The sequence below is a fragment of the Balaenoptera musculus genome, chromosome 10, assembly GCF_009873245.2.
Source record: "Balaenoptera musculus isolate JJ_BM4_2016_0621 chromosome 10, mBalMus1.pri.v3, whole genome shotgun sequence".
NCBI classification, from domain to species: Eukaryota; Metazoa; Chordata; class Mammalia; order Artiodactyla; family Balaenopteridae; genus Balaenoptera; species Balaenoptera musculus.
In genome coordinates this window covers 42,638,375-42,660,256 of record NC_045794.1, presented here as the reverse complement: position 1 = coordinate 42,660,256, position 21,882 = coordinate 42,638,375, and the positions used below count along the sequence as shown (strand labels likewise).

Genomic DNA, 21,882 nt, shown 5'->3' with positions numbered 1-21,882 from the left:
AGTTTACTGAATGGAGAGTGGATTATACACATGCACTAATGGAAGAGAAAAACCAGTTAAAAGGTTCTTGCTGCCAGGATCTCACAATGACTTTTCATGGACTCTAGGTACTTTTGCCTTCATAGGCCCTTTTCTCCAAAAAACAGTATTAAAAATTATATTTTACGATTGTCCTGGTATAAAGACCAGTATGTTAATATTATACATTTTCTCTGACCTAAACATTTCTTTTTTTAAAAAATATTTATTTATTTATTTTTATTATTATTTTTTTTGGCTGCACCGGGTCTTAGTTGCAACACGTGGAATCTTCATTGCTGTGTGCAGCATCTTTTTTTTTTTTTTTTTTTTTTTTTAAGTTGCGGCATGCGGGATCCAGTTCCCCGACCAGGGATTGAACCCGGGCCCCCTACATTGGGAGCATGTAGTCTTAACCACTGGACCACCAGGGAAGTTCCTATTTTTTTCTTATAATTTAAAAATAAACTAAAATGTTTTTATGGGCCCCTTAAAGTATGGTGGGGCCCAGGCATTGTGCCTGCTGTGCCTACTGGGTAAGTCAACCCTGGTGTAATCCTGATGAGAGAAGTTGGTGTTTTAGGCATGAATGAAGAGATGGAAAGGGATAGATGCAGATATATTTTAGAAGTGGACTTCATGATTGATTAGATATGAAGGGCACAGGAGAGGGAACTCTCCCAACTTTTTGGCATGAACACTTGGGTGATGCCATTTACTTAGTCTCTGTCTCAGAAAGTCAGGAGGGAATACTGTAAAGAAGAGAGCCTGAATTCTAGTGTTGACTCTGCCCAAGTCTCTGGCTGGTCATTGAAGCGTGAATGCACGAACTGTTCAGCTGAGGAAAGCAAAAAAAAAAAAAAAAAGAATTGAACTGAGATCTGAGCTGCTGTCTACCTCATGTGAGAGAGAGAGTGTGTAGTTTGGGTCCAACCAATTTAATTGCTTGCTAAAATGAAAACATGAACATTTTTGGAGGATGCCTTAGTTCCTTGTTCCTGCTGTAGGAAATTTCCACAAATTTAGGGGCTTAGAAAAACACAAATTTATTCTTTTATGATTCGGGGTCAGAAGTCTGAAATGGGTTTCGCTGAGCTAAAATAAAAGTGTTGACAGGACTGCGTTCCTTCTGGAGGCTCTATGGGAGATTCTGTTTCATTGCCTTTTCCACCTTCTGTATAAATGCCCATGTTCCTTGACTCATGGTCCCCTTCCTACATTTTCAGAGCCAGAAACATTGGGTTGAATCCTTCTTGTACTGATCGCTTTGACTCTGACTTTTCTTTCTGCTACCCTCTTTCACTATTAAGGACCCCTGTGATACATTGGGCCCACCTGGATAATCCAGTATAATCTTCCTATTTTAAGGTCATCCAGTTTGCAACTGTAATTCCATATGCAGCCTTAATTCCCTTTTGCTGTGTAATATAACATATTCACAGGTTCCAGAAGTTTGGATGTTGTCATCTTTGAGAGGGCCATTATTCTGCTTGCCACAGAGGGATATAACAGAATCTAGAGTCTTCAAAACATAACATTCATGATGTATAGGATATAGTCAAAATTATTCAACATGTGAAGAACATGGAAAACGTGACCCATTCTGGAGGGAAAAGACAACAGAGGCCAACCTTGAGATGAGCCAGATGTTGAAATGATCAGACAAGGACTTTAATGCAGCTATTATAACTGTGCTTGTTGAGTTAAAGTAAAATATACTTGTAATGAATGAAAAGGTAGGAAATTTCACCAGAGAAATAGAAAATATGAAAAGAATGAAATGGAAATTTTCAAATTGAAAAATACAATATCTGAAATAAATTTCATGGATGAGATTAAGAGCAGAAGAGAGATGATAGGAAAGAGTCTCTATACTTGAAGGCAGATCAACAGAAATGATCAAATCTGAAGAGAGGGAAAAAAAGATTGGAAAAAAAAAAGTGAGCAGAGCCTCAGGGACCTGTGGGCCATATCAAAAGATTGAACATGTTACTGAAGTCTCGAAAGGAGAGGAGAGAAAGAGATAGGATAGTAAATATTTGAAGAAATAATACCCCCAAACTGTAGATTTGGTTAACCACATTTGGTTACGATTCGGGAAGCTCAGTAAACACTGAACAGTGTAAACATAAAGAAAACTGCATTGGCTTATCATAGTCAAAATGCTGAAAACCAGTGATAGCAAGAAAATCTTGAAAGCATTCAGAAAAAAAGTGACATCATATACAGGGGAAGAATAATTTGAATGGCGATGGGCTTCCCATGAACTATAGAGTCCTGAAAGCAGAGAAACAAGATTCTTAGAGTGCCAGAAGAAGAAAGCTGAGGGGAAATGACACCAGAGGAAATTGAGATCTTCAGGAAAGAATGGAGAGTTTCAGAAATTGTAAATTGCTGCATAAATATAGAAGACTTTTTTCCCTTTTAATTTTTTAAAAATGCATCTGATTGTTAAAAGCAAATTTTAGAACATTGTGTTGTGGGATTTATGATGTATTTAGGTGTAATGTGTGTATTACAACTATAGCGTAAAGGGTGATGGTCTTTCTGTCTGAAGAGATTCAATATTAACTCTAAGTAGGCTATGAAAGGTTAAGGATAGATATTCTAAGCCTTAGAACGGGAACTTTAAAAATAATGCAGAGGGCTTCCCTGGTGGCACAGTGGTTAAGAATCTGCCTGCCAACGCAGGGAACACGGGTTTGAGCCCTGGTGCGGGAAGATCCCACATGCTGCGAAGCAACTAAGCCCATACACCACAACTACTGAGCCTGCGCTCTAGAGCCCATGAGCCACAACTACTGAAGCCTGAGCGCCTAGAGCCTGTGCTCTGCAACAAGAGGAGCCACTGCAATGAGAAGCCCGTGCACCGCAACGAAGAGTAGCCCCTACTCACCGCAACTAGGGAAAGCCCGCGCACAGCAACGAAGACCCAATGCAGCCAAAAAAAAAAAAAAAAAAAAGCAGAGAAGTAATACACTACCAAATGTAAAATGGATAGCTAGTGGGAAGCAGCCGCATAGCACAGGGAGATCAGCTTGGTGCTTTGTGTCCACCTAAAGGGGTGGGATAGGGAGGGTGGGAGGGAGCTGCAAGAGGGATGAGATATGGGGATATATGTATATATATAGCGGGTTCACTTTGTTATATAGCAGAAACTAACACACCATTGTAAAGCAGTTATACTCCAATTAAAAAAAAAAGAAAAAAAAATGGGTTAGTTGGAAACCTTTAGGGTTTCACAATTGATGGGATGCTTGTGTAAACTATGATAGTGTGCCTAAAGTCAATAAAACTTACTTAAACAACTTAAACATAGACTAGGATTTGGAAATATAAACATCAAGGTTTTATTAGTGGTGGTATCTGGATACATGAAAATATCTGGAGGCATGTGATTTTCCTATGACTTTTTTTCACTTAATTGTATCTTAATTATTCTGTAGTAAGTATTGCATTTGTAATAAGGAAAACTAGAATTAATCTAAAAATAAAATTTACTGTAAAAGGAAAATGAGTAGGTTTGGGGGCTCTCAGTGATTAAAAATTATAATTCATTATAAACCAATTATTTCACTTCTTCTGGTTTGCTATGTTTTAATTTTATGCTTAGCTGTGAAAAACAGTTTGTTCCAATTAATTCCTCTTGCTGGACATTTAATTTTACTTCCCAATTAAACCCATATATTGGAAAAAAAATAATGCAAAGAAGTATAGCTAAAAATCCAATAAATTAATTAATGTGGGATTTAAAAAGTTATTTAATCCAAAAGAAGGCAGAAAAGGAGGAACAAATGATAATAATTTTAAAAGCCAGAGGGGAAAAATAAGATCTATAAAGCAAGCACTTTAAAGGGACAGCACATACATTGTCTTCCTGAATAACGTTTTACATGGGGATTCGTAATTTCTAGAGCCTAGTAGTGCAGGTTCTTGTTGCAGCTCTGTTCCTACTCAGCTCTGCAGAACAAGGGTAAACAGAAAAACGCAATGCAAGGGGAAGTAAAGTGGATAGAATATAGAAGAGTATTCTTGACTATGAGGAATTGGAAATATGCAGTGGCTGGAGCACAAGAACATTTTGAATCCTCATCTCTGGAGAAAAAGCAGGCATCCCTCAGTGGTGTGCCCAGGAAAGTGGGAAAGAGATGGCTAGGTGTGGGTGTGGGTTCTCTCGATAACCAGCTACCTTGGGGAGGAGAGGAAAGGCAGAAAGACACCTGCCAGTGTAGGGTTCTATTGTGAGCTAGCCCCTGGTAGCATTCCACAAGGTTCTCTCCCTGCCCTCCTCTCTTTTTGCCCCAAAGGCTATGGATGCAGATGCCTCCAGGAGTCAGGCGGCTAATGGGAATATTTAAGCAGCCTGGTAGGCATTGTGGCAAACTGCATACAGAGCACATGCTCCCTGTGGCAGAGACGTTTACTGCTCACCCCAAATCCATAAGCTCCCCATTTCTCAGCTCCCTACTAGGGGGAATGTGACTAGTTCTGGCAGACAGACTGTCAGAGGAAGGAGCTGTGTCTCATCAAGTAGGAAGCATGTTAAAAGCTATGGAGCAGCTTGATCTGAACAGCTACTGCTCCCTGCTGATCATGTAGACCATAAGTTGAACTAGAGTCATAAGGTGTAAGCAGCCTGGATCCCTGAGTCATTGCCAGGAGGAAAGCTGCTCTGGAGAGTTGCCCGACTGACCCTGGACTTTGAGTGAACAAGAAACAAATCTTCATCCTAAGCTCCTTCTATTTTGTAGCCTAGCCTACCCTATACACTTCCTTTAAAGGCACCAGTCACAACTCAGCTCAGACTCTTATTATCAAGTGAAATGTTAGCCCAGTGTCACCAAATCTTCCAGTTTCTGCAAGATAAACCAGAAATAAGGGTTTTCTGGTGAAAATTCTAACATTTAAAAGTAGATGTGGGGCTTCCCTGGTGGCGCAGTGGTTGAGAATCTGCCTGCCAATGCAGGGGACACGGGTTCGAGCCCTGGTCTGGGAAGATCCCACATGCCGCGGAGTAACTAGGCCCGTGAGCCACAACTACTGAGCCTGCGCGTCTGGAGCCTGTGCTCCGCAACAAGAGAGGCCGCGATAGTGAGAGGCCCGCGCACCGCGATGAAGAGTGGCCCCCGCTTGCCACAACTAGAGAAAGCCCTCGCACAGAAACGAAGACCCAACACAGCCAAAAATAAATATAAAAATAAATAAATAAATAAAAGATTACTATTAATTAAAAAAAAAAAGTAGACGTTAGGGGGCTTCGCTGGTGGCGTAGTGCTTAAAAATCCTCCTGTCGATGCAGGGGACACGGGTTTGAGCCCTGGTCTCTGATGTCCCACATGCCGTGGAGCAACTAAGCCCGTGTGCCACAGCTACTGAGCCTGTGCTCTAGAGCCCACAAGCCACAACTACTGAAGCCCATGTGCCTAGAGCCCATGCTCTACAACAAGAGAAGCCACCGCAATGAGAAGCCCGCACACGGCTATGAAGAGTAGCCCCCGCTCACCGCAACTAGAGTAAAGCCTGTGCGCAGCAATGAAGACCCAACGCAGCCAAAAAAAAAAAGAGTAGACGTTAGGGACTTCCCTGGTGGCACAGTGGTTAAGACTCTGCACTCCCAATGCAGGGGGCCAGAGTTTGATCCCTGGTCAGGGAACTAGATCCCACATGCATGCCACAACTAAGAGTTCGCATGCCACAACTAAGGAGCCCGTGAGCCACAACTAAGGAGCCCGCAAGACACAACTAAGGAGCCTGCTGGCTGCAACTAAGACCCGGTGCAACCAAATAAATAAATTTAAAAAAAAACTAGATGTTAATTTGGAAAATAAAACCTTGTGTAGCCCAAATAAAACATTCCTGGGGGTCAGTTTAACCCTGGGGCCACTAGTTGCAACTCGAACTCTGCATTTTCTTCCTTAGTGACTCATCAGTTCACAAAGCTTCTGTTGTCACTCCTGTTCAGATGGGGCAGAGACCAAATCTTTGTATCACAGCTCCTGATGAGCTCAGTAGATGCCTCCAACTCTGGGTTTCTTGCCCTGGTCTAACTTGTGGAGGGCAGCTCTTGAGTGCTAAGCCATGAGTCCTACCTGGCTCCCTATAGCCAGCACGGATAAATGCAGCCTGTAAAAGGCCTAATGGTTCTTTCCCATGGCCTTGACCCCAATCACCTTTTCCTGACATATTTCATATTCAACCTGAATGTTTCTTTATGGTTTCTGACCTAGTGATTTACTTTCCCATTTATGGCCTTGACCATCTATGGTTGTGCCCTTTGTATCTGACTCTCCATCCTGCTCCTCCTTTCAACCTTTTTCCTCTCAGCTTTTTTTTTTACTCTTTGGAGATTTGGATTCTGCCTTCCACTTCCCTGCAGGTTTGCTCTGGACTAGTCCTGAATTTTCAATTAATTTCATATATCTCAAATTCAACATGTTCCATGTTGAACAAACATTTTTCTATCCCAACTTTCCTATCTCTGTTAAAGGTACTACTGTCTTGCATGTCACAGTCTCAAACTGTTGATGTCACATTAACCTGCCCATCTAAAACCAATGCAGTTATTTATTGAGTATTCATACTGTGCACCCTATTCTAGGCACTGAGGCTACGATGGTGAACTAAAAAAAATCTGTGCCCTCGTGGAGCTTGCACACTATTGGGAATGGGCAGAAAATAAACAAATATATATTAGGTCAGATGGTGATAAGTGCCATGGAGAAAAATAAAGCAAGGTAAGAGAACTAGGGAGTGCCATGATGGGGGAAGGGTGCTATTTTATATTTGGTGGTCAAGGGGACTTGAGTAGAAGTGAAAGAATGAGACTTACATACTTCCGGGGAAGACTGTTGCAAAGGCAAAGACACTGTGTGGAGGCATGCCTGGCATGTTTGAAGTCCAACAAGGAGACCATTTTGGCTGGAACTTGGTGAGCAAGGGAGAGGGTAATAGGGGTGGTTACCCACCTCTCCCATCTTTGCCTTCTACTCTCTCTCCACCACTTCTGCCCTAGCTGTGACTGTCCTTTCCCCTCTGGACTGCTTCAGGAATCGTCTGACTCTACCCAGCACAAGCTGCCTGGATGAATCTTCCTAAACCTGGGCTCTGTGTTGGTTAATTTTATGTATCAACTTGACTGGGCTAAGGGATGACCAGATAGCTGGTAAAACATCATTTCTTGGTGTTTCTGTGAGGGTATCTCTGGAAGAGATTAGCATTTGAATTGGTAGACTGGGTAGAGATAACCTCCACCAATGGTGCTGGTGGGCATCATTCAATCCACTGAAGGCCTGAGTGGAATAAAAAGGCAGAGGTAGGATGAATTTGCTCTCTCTGCTTGTGCTGAGACATCCATCTTCTCCTGACCTCAGACATCTGTGCTTCTGGTTCTCAGGCCTTTGGACTCCGACTGAATTACACTACCAGCTTTCCTGGTTCTCCAGCTTGTACGGAGTAAATCATGGGACTTCTCAACCTCCATAATCATGTGAGCCAATTCCTATTATAAACCTCCTCTTATATTTATCCCTGTGTATCCTATTGGTTCCATTTTCTCTGGAGAACTCTGACTAATACACATCCTGTTTCTTTCCAAGGCACTACTCCCTAGCACTGAAAGCATTTCATAATCTGCCTTCAGCTGGCTTCTCCAACTTTATGTCACCCCCAACTTCTGCCTTGCCCAGAGCAGACGCTGGGCTTTCCCACTGTTACTCACAATTCTCTTCACTTAGAATAGCTTGTACCTTCTCAGTCTCATAGGAGAAGCCTTACCCTCTCCAAGACATCGTCCCAAGACTTCTTGGCCTGGTTTCCTATTTAGTTGTGTACTTGGTTGATTTTATCCTCCTAATTAGATTATAAACCCCAGGACGTATTTTACACATTTGTTTTTCCTCTCCTCCAAAACACATTTGTTTTTCCTCTCCTCCTGTAATTCAGCCTTGTACCCTGTTCTTTTTTTTTTTTTACAAGACAAAGATTTAATGAAAGTTGGTCAGTGGGTATGTAATAATCCAAAGGGCTAAATAGTTAAATAGAAGTAAATGAAGTAAATGTTACATGTTATCATCATCTGATTCGTCTTCTTCCTTCAAAGATTCCTTGGCATATTTCTCTGCCTCTTTACTTATATCTTTTGGAACAATTTCATGTCTTCCGTTAGTTATTTCACCAACCCAGCTGAGCTCTAGTTCAAAAGCCTTATCCTTAACTTCACCGTGTACTATGTAAATTAGTTTTGCAACTTCTTTAACAACATCACGGCAGGTCATTTCTTTCATCTGAAGCTTTTGGATTTCTGTCTTCGCAGCTTGCCTGGCTTTGCCAAGGGCATAGCCCCAATAACCATATGAAACACCCGATGGGTCAATCATGTAGAGTTGTGCACCATCATCACACTGTAAGACGCTAACAAGAAACTGCAGCCAAAAGGTCTAACAGCACTGTAGAGTGTATAGGCATGTACATACATGGCCACTCTGTCTGCAAGATGTTTTAGTGGAAGGTTATATCCAAAGTTAGATCTAAAGTTGGAAGCCTCTTCTCTTGCAATGTCTGCTAAAGAACGAGCATCTGCCAACAAACCTGCTACTGCCATTCAGACATGCCGATCAACATTAAAAAGTCGTTTGTTAGGACCTTCTTCATAAAGTTTAGAAAGGACTAATTTTTCTACCCCAAAGACAATGCCATCTTTCCATCTGATTCCAATAGCTGTACTTCTATTTTCCACAGCCTTCATAGCATACTCAACTTGAAAAACTCTTGCATCAGGAGAGAATGTAGAGGCTGACAGGTCACACCTGGTGCCGATTGAGCTCATCGTGCTAAAACCACTGGGACGCCTAGGGCTTCAAGGTCTAAAGTGATCCCCCTCACCCTGTTCTCTTTCTGCTTGAGGAGTGTGGGTGGGCTTTTTCTTGCCCAAATCCAGCCTCTGACACCAAAGATGCCATAGTTCCACTTCCTGAATTAGAGATTGTTAATCAAAGGAGGGGCAGGTGAGGGCTTTGGCTAGAGATTTGCCATGTAGTGTTTCAAACTTGAACTCAACTCTGGTCTTAGGCAAGAGAGCAGTCGGGTTGCTCATCAGGACAAGCTTGTTTGACAGCAGCAGGCTCAAGTTCTTCTTTTCCTTCTCACTTACCAGTTCAAACTTTTTAATGCTGAAGTGTGTTTGAGAAACAGCTAAAGGCCTGCCCCCTGCCCCTGAGGAGTTTACAAATCTGTAGTTAATTGTGTGCTCTTGACAGGTATTGATAAGAATATAATTCAGCTGATTAATGTTTTTATGGTATGTCAGTGGAGAAATGAATAGTGAAATATTCTCTAACAGACAAACCAAAGGTAAATGCAACAGGGGAATGAGCTAGGAATGGACCTGTCACAGATCCTGGTCGAGTTATACTCTTTTCCACATTGACCTCGCCTTGCCTTGCCTGGGACCAACTCCTCCACGTTCTCTTTCCTTCCCCAAATCTTGCCCATCCTTCAAGGACCAGTTAGACCACTGCTCCTCCAGGAAGGCTTCCTGGATGACTCCAGACTCCATTAACCTGTTTTGAACACCAGGATTAATAACCTTTGCCACACAGTTTAGAGCTTAATGATGTACTTAAACTCTTTGCTGCTGTTTTGTGTGATTTCCCAACTAAATGATAACTCTTTTGAATAATAATAATAGTAACAACATTAAAGCAGCTAATATTTATTAAGCATTTATTATGAGCTTGGTACTTTGCTAATATTGGGTTGGCCAAAAAGTTCATTCGGGCTTTTCTGTAACATGAAAAACCCAAAAACTTTTTGGCCAACCCAATATATCTATATATTTTATCTAATTTCATCTGCCCAACAACCCTATGGGGAAGTTCTATTATTATTACCATTTTACAGTTGAGGAAGCTGTGTTGTAGGATAATTTTCAAAAAAGTAAAATAATGACTCACACAAACATGAAGTGAACACATATCAAAGATTTTATTTAACTCACTAATTAAAGAGAAAAACCTGCAATTTGTTAAAACCAGCTGAAAGGAGAATCTGAAGAGCAGACATTTATAGGCAATCAGGAATGCTGAAATGAAGTTGCTAATATGTTCAAAACTGGTTAATATTCTATGTGTACTAAAATTTGAAATCATCTTTTCTACTAGGCAGAAACCAATTTTATTTTATTTTTAAATTTATTTTATTATTATTTTGTTGAATGACTATTTAGCAGAGGGAGAAGATGGCCACACTGGAAAGAATTGGTCTTCCGGCATGCTAGGCGGTAGAAGAGTCTGGCTATTAAAGGACTGGAGTAACAGAGCCTCTATCATTCAGCCTGGACCTCTATCAATGATGAACAGGAGTAGCAATGGCATTTTCTCTCCAGCTGCCCCGGTTGGGCCTTACCCCTGGATATTTAGCCATGGAGCGTGTCTCACTGGCCCTCTTAGAAATCTGTGAGCTACTTAAAAGCCCTTAACAAATTTGTTTTCTCTTTTTTTTAAAATTTATTTATTTTATTTACTTATTTTTGGCCGCGTTGGGTCTTCATTGCTGCATGCAGGCTTTCTCTAGTTGCGGCGAGAGGGGGCTACTCTTCGTTGCGATGCGCAGGCTTCTCATTGCCGTGGCTTCTCTTGTTGCGGAGCATGGGCTCTAGGTGCGCAGGCTTCAGCAGTTGTGGCACGCGGGCTCAGTAGTTGTGGCTCGTGGGCTCCAGAGCGCAGACTCAGTAGTTGTGGTGCACGGGCTTAGTTGCTCCACGGCATTTGGGATCTTCCCGGACCAGGGCTCAAGCCCGTGTCCCCTGCATTAGCAGGCGGGTTCTTAACCACTGCGCCACCAGGGAAGCCCCTGTTTTCTCTTTTATTCAGAAACCAATTTCATCTCACTGGTTATCTCAACGTTCATTTGCATTTCTATGGCCCCACATTATCTGCATTACTATCAGTTTTTCCAACTTGCAGAGCTATAAATGAGTCTAGTCAGAAACAATGAAAGGAAAAAACAAACAAAACAAAACAATGAAAGGGGGACTTCCCTGGCGGCTCAGTGGTTAAGAATCCCCCTGCCAATTCAGGGGACATGGGTTCGAGCCCTGGTCCAGGAACATCCCACATGCCGCAGACGAGCAACTAGAGAAAGCCCACGCGCAGCAACGAAGACCCAACGCAGCCAAAAATAAAAATAATAATAAAGAAAATAAATTTATTATTATTATTTATTTATTATTAATTAATACTGGGTCTTAGAGTTCTTTCATACTTAGGTACTGAGCACAACACCTAGTGCATATTAGGTGGTCCATAAGTGTGGGTTGGTTAATTGATGAGAGTTTTTGAATGATGGATTATAAAGCTTGTGGTAGATTGAACACCGTGACCAAAATATTTTCCATCTCTTTCACCATGAGGGAGAGTCTAATTTCCTACTCCTTGAATCTGGAATTCCCTGTGACTTGCTTTGGCCAGCAAATATGTCAGAAGTGACAATGTGTGACTTCTGGAGCCTAGACTTCCAGAGACCCAGAAGCTTCCACTTTCACTGTCTTGGGACCTGCCCTTACTGAGTAAGAAACCTCTTCTCCAGAAGCTCTTCTTCTGGAGAGTCACATGGAGGAGAACTGAGGCACCCTGGCTGACAGCCCCAGTTAACTGTTGTATATGTGAGTGAGGCCACCTTGCACCATCCTGGTCCAGGTGACTGCAGCCACATGAGCAACTCCAGGTGAGACCAGCAGAAGAACTGCCCAGCTGAGCCCAGCTAAAATTGTGACCTAATAAATTGTTGTTGTTTTAAGCCTCTAAGTCTTGGGGTGTTTTGTTATGTGGTGATGGCTAAACTGATGCAGAGGTGTCAGTGCAGTCATAGAATGTCAGCCGGGAGCAGGGGACAAGTGTTTATTCTTTGGGGATGGAGGCTACTCCCTGTGATTTAATTTCCTGGCTCAGCCGTCCTGCGCCCCAGCTGACTGGGACCCCTGTGCTGCTCCTTGACAGAAGTATCACTACCTGGGTATGTTGTTTGGTCCCAAACCTTGTCCACGGAGCCGCTTTGACAGGCTCATTGTCTGCACTGGGCTGGTGACTCATTAGAGCAGCGGGAGTCCACCCTCTTCAAAAGAAGAGAGGCTGTGATCAAGCGACACTCTTCTAGGAACTTTACATCTAACAAGGACAGTGTGTGTCCATAATAAAGTACAAAGTTAAACCTGTCGTTGATATCTGCCTCCTCCCTTCCCTCATATGTGTCATGTGACACTTTTGCTTTCCAAACATCTTTCTACTTAGCTTGTTTGAGTCCCAACGTAGCCCAGTGAGTGAGAAGGACAGGTGAGGAGATCAAGAGATTTGCCTAGCACCACATAGAGCTTAATCATGGGCCAGGTCCCAGGCCTCCTGCTGCAGTGTCCAGTGGCCCAGTGCTGGGACTGCCTAGAGCTGGTTGCATGTGTAGCCCTGTCTCTCTGAGGGCCCCCAATCCAGGCGGTACATCCAGGACATATGTATGAACTCGAGATGATGTCAGGGTGGCAGTGTGGTGTCAGGGAAGACCTCCATTCAGTTCTGTTAACTCCTTCAGCTGTGTGATCTCAGGCAGTCACTCAGCCTTGCTCAGTCTCAGCTTCTTCATTTGTAAAATAAGATTTAAATTATATCTACCTATACTTAAAATACCTGTAAATAGTGGTTGCATCTGGAGTAAGGTATGGCGCTGGGCATCTGGGATAGTAGGAAGACCTACTTTTCTTTTTTGTTGTTATATTCACTGGTTTTATTATTATTTTATTTTTTAATTTGTATTTATTTTTTGGCTGCACCTTGCAGCATGCGGGATCTTAGTTCCCTGACCAAGGATCAAACCTGTGACCCCTGCAGTGGAAGCATGGAGTCTTAACCACTGGACCGTCAGGGAAGTTGTTTTATTTTTTAGATTCCACATGTAAGTGGTAACATACACTATTTGTGTTTCTCTGTCTGACTTACTTCACTTAGCATAATGTCCTCCAAGTCCATCCATGTTGCTGCAAATGGCAAAATTTCATTCTTTTTTATGGCTGAGTAGTATTCCATTGTATACACCACATTTTCTTTATCCATTCTTCTGTTTTAATTTTTTTTTTTTTTTGGCTGTGCCACGTGGCTTGCAGGATCTTACTTTCCTGACCAGGGATCGAACCTGGGCCCTTGGCAGTGAAAGTGCTGGGTCCTAACCACTGGACCGCCAGGGAGTTCCCAATCCATTCTTTTGTTGATGGACAGCTTGGCCATTGTAAATAATGCTGCTATGAACACTGGGTTGCATGTACCTTTCGCATTAGTGTTTTTGTTTTCTTTGGATATATACCCAGGAGTGGAATTGCTGGATCATATGGTAAGACATACTTTTCATTGTATATCTTTTTTACCATTCAAATTTGTAATTGTGATGATTGAGTTTATGTAAACTTGACTGGGCTACGATGTGCCCAGATCAGTAGTAAAACATTATTTTTGGGTGTGTCTGTTAGGGTGTCTTGGGAAGAGATTAGCATTTGAATCAGTAGACTGAGTGAAGAAGATCATCCTCACCAATTTAGGTGAGCGTCATCCAATCTGCTGAGGGCCTGAATAGAACAAAAAGGTGTAAGGAAGGGTGAATTTGCTCTTTCTACTTGAGCTGAGACATCCATCTTCTGCCTTCGGACAATGGCGCTTGCATTCAGACCAGGAGTTATACCATTGGGCCCCAATTCTCAGGCCTTTGGACTCAGACTGAATAACACTACTGGCTTTCCTGGGTCTCCAGCTTGCAGGCAGCAGATTGTGGGACTTCTTGGTCTCCATAACCATGTGAGCCAATTTCTATTATAAGTCTTGTCTTGGAAATTCCCTGGTTGTCCAGTTGTTGGGACTCTGTGCTTTCACTGCCAACGGCCCGGGTTCGATCCCTGGTCGGGGAAGTAAGATCCTGCATGCCGCATGGTGTGGTCAAAAAAAAAACCAAAATAAGTAAACCTTGTCTTATATATATCTCTATATATCCTATTGGTTCTGTTTCTCTGGAGAACTCTGATACAGTAATCGTAGGGCAAATGTTATTAATTCAGTAACAATGCTAATTAACCAAGAAATAAATTATTAGTTCATAATAATTCTAATTAGCCAATAATAAATATATCTAAAAAATGAAATCATGTCTTTCTCCAGTGGCATACCCAGAAACTCCTTCCTCTACAGGACAAAATTATTTTTAGAAAGAATCATTCTTTTCTTGATTCACTTTTTAGCTTAAGAACAATTAGTAATTTAAAAATATTATTTTAAAAGATATTATTCAAATTCAGTGTAACATATCATGTATGACCTGAAGTTTACACTTACCAAGCAAAAATATTATACCTTGCAGTTTGCAGTCATTATTTTTAATTTTAAACACAAGTAAAAGTTGGAAATGTCCACATAGAATGGCAGAGTTGGAGTTAGCCAAGGGCTGTTTCTTTATAATCACTGTGTGTGGTCATTGTCTATTTCTCATCTACTATTTAAACCCTGGAAGGTGTATTATCACAAAGGCTGGCTGGGCAAGGGCTTGGACAATTCTGAACTGTTACAAACTTCTCGCCAAATGAACAGGTATCATTGTTGAAAACACTGTGTATCCACTGCATATAGAATACTATGTGCATTGAAAGATAAGTAATGAGTGTGTTCATTTGAAGCTTACACATTTATTATCAAAACTCAACAGTCATCACGGCAATTGTTTAGCACTTAGACCAACAAAAGATTTCCTTATGGAATATTTTATCATTGACCTTGTTTATTTTTTATTTTTTGGCTGCGCCACTCGGCTTGCAGGTTCTTAGTTCCCGGACCAGGGATGGAACCCAGGACCCCGGCAGTGAGAGCGTCGAGTCCTAACCACTGGACCACCAGGGAATTCCCTCACTGACCTTGTTTAGAATTGTCTACACATGGGACTTCCCTGGCGGTCCAGTGGTTAATAATCTGCGCTACCACTGCAGGGGGCGTGGGCTTGATCCCTGGTTGGGGAACTAAGATCCCGCATGCCTCACCCTGCGAGGCCAAAATAAAAAAGAATTGTCTACGCATGAAGATAATAAAAACAGACTTTTAGTCAGTTTTATTGTTTTAAAATTCTCTGCTGACAACGATCCCCCTTGTTGCCTAACTCAGAGTGGACTACTCCCACAGCCCTGCCCACCTTACAATGTCCTTGTTAAAGATCAAATGAGATAGTATCTTCCCGGGTCTCAAACTCAAATTCAAATGCTGCAGGGTTCAGAGGCACATATGTGAAGTGGTGTAAGTCACATAGCACTGTGCAGTCCATGGAAGACCGTGGATGTTGTGCCCTGCCTAGAGGCGTTCACTGTCAGTTTTCCTTTCTGAGACATATCCTTCTGTGGCATGGACTGACACCCTGTGACACCCATGAGTAATAAGCAATTCAGACTGAGGTCTGGGCTGATTTCAAAGCTCTTTCCACTATGCCATGGTAAAAACACCACCTTACTTTTAAACTAATTCATAGATGCATATTGATTTATGTCCTAGGTAAGAAAAGTAAGAAACGAGGGAGCCCTGGAGAAGTTGAGACCAGAAGCAGGTGGGATTTAGATGAGAAGTGAGTCTACTGGCCCCTGTGCTTACAGGAGGAGAGGAGGGGATGGACCGCAGTGACTGCAAGTGTGGCTCTGCATGAGGGAAGAAGGTGCAGGGCTGGTCTATCTGTGGGGTCCTCACAGTTTAACAGGGTAAGCATGCCACCCACAGGAGCATTTACAATGCAAAATTATTATTATTTTTTTTTTTTTTAAATTTTTTTATTTATTTATTTATTTATTTATGGCTGTGTTGGGTCTTCGTTTCTGTGCGAGGGCTTTCTCTAGTTGTGGCAAGCGAGGGCCACTCTTCATCGCGATGCGCGGGCCTCTCACTATCGCGGCCTCTCTTGCCGTGGAGCACAGGCTCCAGACGCGCAGGCTCAGTAATTGTGGCTCACGGGCCCAGCTGCTCCGCGGCATGTGGGATCTTCCCAGACCAGGGCTCGAACCCGTGTCCCCTGCATTGGCAGGCAGATTCTCAACCACTGCGCCACCAGGGAAGCCCCGCAAAATTATTTTTTAAATGACCAGAGAGATGTTTGTTGCAATTCAGTTTGTGATAGCAGGAAACGAAAAGCAATGTAAATATCCAAAACTAGGGGAATGGTTAAATAAATTATGCTGTATCCATTCATTGAGGGGATACTATTCAATCCTTAAAAATAATATTTATTTGACAGGGGAAGAAAATCCCATTATCTATATGATGTGTAAAGAGGAGATTACAAAACAGTGGGTACAATCCAATCTCACTTTTGTGAAAAAAAAAAACAAAAGAAAAGAAAAGAAAAAAAAACCCCACAAAAGATCTTGAAGGCTACACATCAAGGTATTAACAATGGCTAGGTGGAGGTATTCTGGCGGTTTAAAATTTTTCTTATTTCTGCTCATCTGTGTTTTCTAATTTTCTACAGTGAACACATCTTGCTTAGGTAATAAGGAAAACCCACATTTATTTATTTATTTAAAAACATTTATTTATTTCTTTGGCTGCGCCAGGTCTTAGTTGCCAGCACTCAGGATCTTTGTTGAGGCATGCAGGATCTTTTTATAGTTGTGGCATGTGGGATCTAGTTCCCTGACCAGGGATCAAACCCGGGCCCCCTGCATTGGGAGTGCAGAGTCTCAGCCACTGGACCACCAGGGAAGTCCCCACAATTATTTGTTAAAGTGTGGTGAGAGTCAAGTGGACAGGGTCAAAGTTTGTGTTAATAGGTTAATAGGACTGAGCTAATCCGGAAGAGAACCTCGTAGGAGGCTGATGACTTTCCACCCAGGGTGAAGGAGGGTGAGAGGTGTTTGTGTGTGTGTGTGTGTGTGTGTGTGTGTGTGTGTGTGTGTGTGTGTGTGTGTGTGTGTCGGGGGCTGGGGGCAGATGGAGGGCAGGACCAGGAAGCCTGGCATAGCTTAGGCACAAAGGAGATGTCAGGGGTTGGGCCCTCACACCTGCCATGCATATTGCCAGTTCCTTGACTGCTGGACTATGGTCATTTGCCACTCTGTCCTCACCTCTAGCATGGCCCTCCAGAATGAACTTCAAGCATAGATGAACTCTGGATGGGACTTTGTCCACTGAGGTCGTTTGCACTCCAAGAGGCCATGATTCTATGAACTCTGCCCAATGAGAAGGTTGAAAAGAAATTGGAGGTGAATGCGGGTGGAGAAACCGACTATCAGCAGCTTTGGCCAGATGGTGGTGCTATAAGGCAGAGAATCAGAGCACAGCACTGTAGTCCCGGGTTAGGCGGGAACAGCCGTCTGCTCCTGGAAGGCCACCAGAGGGCAGAGGAAGGTTAAGAGGGTGCTGCTTCCGGAGGGCCTGCTGGAGTCCCCGGTATACAATGCCATCAGCTGCCATTTGATAAAACGGATCATTATAACAATGAAGTGCCAGGGAAAAAACAGAATAATTCAAACAGGTGCAGATTTGAAACTAAATGCTCGGACGTCCCTGGTGGTGCAGTGGTTAAGAGCCCGCCTGCCAATGCAGGGGACATGGGTTCGAGCCCTGGTCTGGGAAGAACCCACATGCCGCGGAGCAACTAAGCCTGTGTGCCACAACTACTGAGGCTGCGCTCTAGAGTCCGCGAGCCACAACTACTGAAGCCCGCGCGCCTAGAGCCCCTGCTCCACAACAAGAGAAGCCACTGCAATGAGAAGCCCGCGCACCTCAACGAAGAGTGGCCCCTGCTCCCGCAACTAGGGAAAGCCTGCGTGCAGCAATGAAGACCCAGCGCAGTCAAAAATGAAAAATAAATAAATTTATAAAAAAAGAAAGAAAAGAAACTAAATGCTCAAAGGCAGTTCCAAGGACCTGTCTAAACACTGCCCTCAGCCCTCCCCTGCTCCCACATACACCTCCTTGCTGTGAGCCTCACTCACGCACCATGCCTCTTCCTTCCCTCCCTGTGTCTTCCCTTCCTTCCCCATGTTCACTGAGCGCCTTCTGGGTACCAGACCATTTAGCCAGAGCCTGGGGAGGAAGCCAGAGCCTGAGAGATCTTTTGAGCATGAGGTAGGAGGGAGCTAAGTGAGGGACGACGTGTGTGTGTGTAGGTGGGTGTGTGACTGGCAGAGAGGACCACACTCCCAGGTCCTTGGGCTGGAAAAGTGTGCCTGGTTAGAAGAACCGGGTGAAGCCCAGTGTCGCTGAAGCCTGGTGAACATGGGGGAGACTGGAAAAGATGGGGCTGGAAAGAGTCAGGGCACTGACCATGTAGTTTGCACGTTTCTGAGACCATTGAAGGATTCCAAGTAGGTGACGGATATGATGAGAGTTATTTTTAAAGAAGACCACATTGGATGGTGTGTGGAGGAAAGCTAAGGGGTCATAGGCGGCCACGAGAAGGCCTACTGTTAGGGAGATATTGTAGTACAGAGGAGAGATGGCTGCAGCCTAGGCACCATGTGTAGATGAAGAGAAGGGGACAGGTTTGGATTTATTTTGGAAGCAGACTTAGTGATTCATTAGCTGCAGAGGGATGGGGTAAGAGAGAAGGAAAGGTTGAATATGATTCCCAGGTTTCAGGCATGAGCAATTGGATGGATGGAGTGTCATTTACTAAGATGAGCAATAATTAAGAAGGTACTGGTGGCGGTTAAGATCAATAGTTCAGTTTTCAGTTTTAAACAGGTTAAATCTGAGATGCCTAAGAGATATCTAAAAGGAGGCATCAGGGACTTCCACAGTGGTCCGGGGGTTAAGACTCCATGCTTCCAGTGCATGGGGCACGGGTTCGATCCCTGGTCAGGGAAGATCCCGCATGCCTCGCGGTATGGCCAAAAACAAAAACAAACAACAACAACCAAAAATAACAAAAACAAAAATGAAAGGAGGCATCAGGTAGAAAGTTCCATAGACTAATCAGGAGCTCTGAAGGAAGATCTGGGTTGGACATCTAAAACCGGGAGCCTTTGGTCTACAGAAGATGAAGTTAAAGCCATGGCAATGGGTGAGATTACTCAAGGAAATAGTACACGGAACAAAAGCAGAGGAACGTTTATAGAGCAGATAAAGGGGGTGAGCTGAGGAAAGAGGCTGAGGAGCTACATCTGGAGGAAAACCTGGAGTGAGGCGTCAAGGAGAAGAGGGAAGGAGAGTGTTCCAAGAAGCAGGGAGTGTTCGTGTCCAGCTGCTGAAAGCTAAGAGGTCAAGGAATAGAAGGAATGTCAAGTGTCAACTGATTTTAACAATGTGGTGTCTCTGGGAACCTAGGCTAGTGCAGCTGCCATGGGGCAATGGGAGCCCTGGCCAGCCAGGAGTGGGCTGAGGAGTGAGCGGGGGCAAGGGAGGGGAGAGCCTGTGAAAAGGAGCAGAGAGCTAGGGAAGGGGCTGCTGGGTCAGTGGTCCAGGGAGCTTGTCTTAAGGTGGACAACAGATCTGAATGCCAATGGAAGGACCTAGCAGAGTGAGAAAGAAATCTGACGGAGGAGAGAGAGGAAGGTCAGCTGATGATGTGCGGGAAGGGATGGGGTCCAGACCTTGGCTTATGCTATTCCCTCTGCCTGCAATGCGCTTCCGAGCCTTACCACCGCCTTGCCACCTTGTATGGATCCTTCAAAGACCCGCTCAGATGTCACTGCTTCTGGGACATCTGGAAGACAAAGGTTGTCTCCACCCACTCACAACATGTTTATAGCTGGATTATAGGTTTTATCATATATTATCGATGACAGAGACTAACTGTCTGTACCCCAGCATTGTGTCTGGCACCTATATAGGAGGCCCTAATAAATGACTTTGAATGGACGGCCAGGTAGATGAATGGGTGAAGTGTCAGCACCCCATACCATGGTAGTGGGGAAGGGCGATGTTGGGGATGGCACTGAATTTTTTTTTTTTTTCTGCAGGATTGGAGTCCTAACAGTTCCCAGACCCTCTCATATTATCTCTCAAGGAATCTAGCTTAAAGGATCTGCCCAATGTAGATGAAGAAACAGAAATCCACACAGCAAGCCTGGAGGTCAGAGGTGAAGGGAGCAGGACTGGGGTGGGGGCAGGGGAGGCGCCTGAATTCCTTTCTCCCAGCACTTAGCGGGGATCCTCAGGTATTTTCTAATTAAGATGAGAAGCAGCAGGGGCCCTCTGGAATGTAAACGTCAGATAAGATCAGCACCCCCTCCCCTCCAGGAAGCTTCCATTTTCTTTCTTCTAGGATGAATAACACATTCTTTCCCAGGAACTAGTTTCTGCCCCCTTTAGTCCCTGCAATTTATCCTCTCCCCTGGGGGGAGTGAATCTTTGCGTCCCAAGTGCTTTCCATGCCCCCTACTTCAGCCCTTGCCTCCATCTTTGGGTCTCTTTTCATCCCTTACGGCTTCCTCATCTTATACAGGGCCTGTGCTTCTGAACCTGGAGGGGGACATCTCGCTTTAATCATAATATGAACATCTCTTGGGTTTGGGCTTGGGGGTCAATGACCCCTGCTATGGGCTTCTCTATCCTCTCTCTTCCAGGATGGTAGAACAGGTGCCATCATTGGATCAATACACCTTTCATTCAAATAATCAATTCCAGCCAACATATGGGACCAGGCACCCCAAGTACTAAAAGAACAATCTCGATGAGTGGTCCTAATGAGAGGGTGCCAGGATCCGGTGCCAGAGCTATGGGGAAGGCTTCAGGGAGGAGGTGTCTTTAGTGCTGAGCCTTGAGGGAAGTGTGGGATGTAGGAAACAGAAGAGTAGGGGGGATTATAGAGGCGTGGGCAGGAGGCAGCTGAGGAAACATTGTTAGCGAGCAAAGAGTTTGGAGAAGGAGGAGACTGGAGAGTTAAGTAGGGAGACAAATACGGGGTGGTAGGAGAGATGGAATGCAAGAATAAGGAGGTGGGATTTTATACTTTCAACAAGGAAGGTGTTTGTCGGGGGAGGGAGTGGTGATAGGGGACAGGTGGGGATTTACAGATAATTCTGGAAGCAAAGTGTGGACTGTTGTCCAGGGTAGAGAGGTAAGGGTCCCATGCTCTCTTATCTCCCCCACTTCTTACCCTTTGCTGTTGCCACTGTCGCAGCAGGCCCAAGAATGTTTGGAGCAGAGATCCAGGATGCGTGGGACTGAGGGAGCCAGGAGACACACGTTCCCCCATCTCCCAATCCAGGAATTCTCCAGCCCTTGGGTCCATACTTGGCCAGTGGTTCTGTCCACAGTGGAGCTTCCCTGCCTCTCGGGTGGCACAGGACAGGGTGAACTCTTCTGGACCAGAGGGCCTGGCACCATTCAGGGAAGGGTTCAGTTCACTGGTGCCACCTGGCTTCTGCAGGCTCTGACCTCAGTGATGGGGTGGCGGGTGGGAGTGGGGAATGGAGAAGCAAGCGGAGGGAAGAAATTCAAGAGCAAGGGGATGGTTTGGAGCAAGCTCACTGGGTCCGGGAGTACATCCCAGAGGCTCAGTCCAGTCACAGAGGCTCCCCAGATTGTCTCCTTTCTCTCTCGTGACCCCCAGACCCAGGCCTTACCGCCCCCCAGAAGTCAAGTCCTGGGGAGAGAATTGTTCACTGGAACGCAGATCCTGGGTCTAGGAGAATGTCTCCCCAAGACAGGGAATGGAGGCAATGATCTCTCCAGGATTGTTTTGTGGGGGCATTGGCTGGGTTCTTGGACTGCCTTCCGGGATGTCTCTGGGAATCTGGGCCTGGGCCGTTTGCAGCTGCTATTACAGGAAGGGAGAGAACATTCAGCAAGCGTGCTGGGATCCCAGACCCTTGGGTTTTCATTCCTCCCTCTCCTTGTCCCAGGGCAGGCCACTTGCCTTTCTTCA

The 21,882-nt window shown here is 44.4% G+C and overlaps 1 pseudogene; it reads right to left on the bottom strand.

Annotated features, from left to right (window-relative positions):
* Nucleotides 1-8,016: 8,016 nt before the first annotated feature.
* On the bottom strand, nt 8,017-8,842 carry LOC118902317 (annotated as a pseudogene).
* Between the last annotated feature and the right edge of the window lie 13,040 nt (nt 8,843-21,882).